This window comes from Salmo trutta, chromosome 20 (genome assembly GCF_901001165.1).
Source record: "Salmo trutta chromosome 20, fSalTru1.1, whole genome shotgun sequence".
Lineage (NCBI taxonomy): Eukaryota > Metazoa > Chordata > Actinopteri > Salmoniformes > Salmonidae > Salmo > Salmo trutta.
In genome coordinates, this window is record NC_042976.1 from 39,156,037 (window position 1) to 39,159,367 (window position 3,331).

A 3,331-nucleotide genomic window follows, 5' to 3' on the forward strand; every position below is an offset into this window, starting at 1 on the left:
AAAATATATTTTGATTTCTTGGTTATTACATGATTCCATGTGTGTTATATTAGCTTATGCCTTCACTATTATTCTACAACGTAGAAAATAGTAAAATAAAGAAAAACCCTGGAATGAGTAGGTGTCCAAACATTTGACTGGAATATACAGTTGAAGTCGGAAGTTTACATACACTTAGGTTGGAGTCATTAAAACAATTTTTTCAACCACTCCACAGATTTCTTGTTAACAAACTATAGTTTTGGCAAGTCTGTTAGGACATCTACTCTGTGCATGACACAAGTCATTTTCCCAACAATTATTGTTCAGATTATTTCACTTAAAATTCACTGTATCATAATTCCAGTGGGTCAGAAGTTTACATACAATAAGCTGACTGTGCCTTTAAACAGCTTGGAAAATTCCAGAAAATGATGTATAGAAGCTAAGAATATTAGCTTCTGATAGGCTAATTGACATCATTTGAGTCAATTGGAGGTGTACCTGTGGATGTATTTCAAGGCCTACCTTCAAACTCAGTGCCTCTGCTTGACATCATGGGAAAATCAAAAGAAATCAGAAAAAAAATTGTAGACCTTCACAAGTCTGGTTCATCCTTGGGAGCAATTTCCAAATGCCTGAAGGTACCACATTCATCTGTACAAACAATAGTACACAAGTATAAACACCATGTGACCACGCAGCCGTCATACCGCTCAGGAAGGAGACGCGTTCTGTCTCCTAGAGATGAACCTACTGCGAAAAGTGCAAATCAATCCCAGAACAGCAGCAAAGGACCTTGTGAAGATGCTGGAGGAAACAGGTACAAAAGTATATATATCCAGAGTAAAACGAGTCCTATATCAACATAACCTGAAAGGTTGCTCAGCAAGGAAGAAGCCACTGCTCCAAAAACCGCCATAAAAAAGCCAGACTACGGTTTGCAACTGCACATGGGGAAAAAGATCGTACTTTTTGGAGAAATGTCCTCTGGTCTAATGAAACAAAAATAGAACTGTTTGGCCATAATGACCATCGTTATGTTTGGAGGAAAAAGGGGGATGCTTGCAAGCCGAAGAACACCATCCCAACCATGAAGCACGGGGGTGGCAGCATCATGTTGTGGGGGTGCTTTGCTGCAGGAGGGACTGGTGCACTTCACAAAATAGATGACATCATGAAGAGGAAAATTATGTGGATATATTGAAGCAACATCTCAAGACATCAGACAGGAAGTTAAATCTTGGTCGCAAATGGGTCTTCCAAATGGACAATGACCCCAAGCATATTTCCAAAGTGGTGGCAAAATGGCATAAGGACAACAAAATCAAGGTATTGGAGTGGCCATCACAAAGCCCTGACCTCAATCCTATAGAAAATATGTGGGATGAACTGAAAAAGTGTGTGCGAGCATGGAGGCCTACAAACCTGACTCAGTTACACCAGCTCTGTCAGGACGAATGGGCCAAAATTCACCCAACTTATTGTGGGAAGCTTGTAGAAGGCTACCTGAAACGTTTTACCCAAGTTAAACAATTTAAAGGCAATGCTACCAAATACTAATTGAGTGTATGTAAACTTCTGACCCACTGGGAATGTGATGAAAGAAATAAAAGCTGAAAAAAGTCCTTCTCTCTACTATTATTCTGACATTTCACATTCTTAAAATAAAGTGGTGATCCTAACCGACCTAAGACAGGGAATTTTTACTAGGATTAAATGTCAAGAATTGTGAAAAACTGAGTCTAAATGTATTTGGCTAAGGTGTATGTAAACTTCCGACTTCAACTGTGTGTGAGTGAGATATATATATATATAAATAAAATAACCTAAGATGGGCCCGTCACCGGGAGAACCTGGGATGTCCCCTTAATATTTCAATTAATTACACCGGAATGGTTGATTGACTGCAGAAGGAGAATAACATGCGATAGAGATGTCCAATAACATTAGAGAAGTCTGGATGTGTCTTTTGCTAAACATGGTTATCACAACAACCCCAATAGGTCCATTTTAACACAGTGCATGGGACAAGATCTGATTCCTAAACTGTATGCAATACAATAGACCCTGGTCAGAATATAGCTCCGCCTCGTCTCTCGTCGACCCCACCCGAATACAGAATCATGCTTCCTGTTCAATAGAAAAATTCTGATTGGTCATCTCTTTTCAAGAGTGTAAATGTGGTTAGCGGTTTTGAGAGACATGAGTGCACGAAAGCAACACTTGTCATTGTAATATGTTATCAAGCAAGCCTTTAGAAATATCTTCGTATGCTCCCTGCTGGCTAGATGTCAACAGCCTTGCATCAATCTGAGCCACATTCACTCCTAAACTCCCCAGCACTATAACCTACTACAGGCAGGTTCACTGGGGGACTGAGGGTCTGGGCTCCCCTGATTTGCATGGCAGAGTTCTAGGGAAGTAATTGGGCTTCTGTAAACATCACTGTGTGGTCTGGTCTGGAGTGAGGCATGGGGTCCCAGTCCCACAGCATAACCCCCCCCCACTCTGACAACATCACAGAAGGCCTGTAAAACTGTCCAACAGCACGGCGACAAGTCCCAACACGAAGTCAAAAGTCAAGATGTCAGCAACCACTATTCCCCAATAAAATGAAGCCAATCTCTCAGCCGTCTGTTCGTCTTCTACCGTAGCTAAATATTCACATCATTAAAGAAAAATACATGGTCTGGTCTCCGACAGTGAAACGACACTCCTGGTGGCCACGCGTGGATTGAATCAATCCAAATCCGAGCTGGTCAAGTATTCAGAGATTTTACTTGTTACAACTGAAGTGGAGGGGGGGGGAATGAATTAATCTGGAAACCTTGATTTAGCAACAATGTGCAAAAGTATCCAGAGATGGCTATTCATCACAGCGCTCTGGACAAGTGGGCAATGCCGAGGCAAAGAGGTTTTAAATTGAAAACCATAACGCTCATTAGCTCAACACTCAGCCTAAAGGGCAATCAGAAGTTGCATTAGCCACAAGAGGGTGCCTGAACAAAATTATATCTGTAAATTGATTAGACGAAATAGAGTAACTGATATTGTATAAATGCATATTCAGCCCAGTTGAACTCCACACTGTGCTTAAAAGTACAATTGATCTGGTAAATCAGGATGCAGTTAACAGTAGGAATACATGAAGTTTAATATGGTAGTTAACCAAAACACTGAGGAAATAATAATTGTACATTGTACCAATAACAGTACAATAGTAGCTAACGGTACAATAATCATCACAGTGCAATAATTATTGCACATAATACACATTGTCCCAATAACAGTAGAACATGTGAATCTGAAATGACACTTCAGAACAGCATCAATAAATAGGTCAACCCAA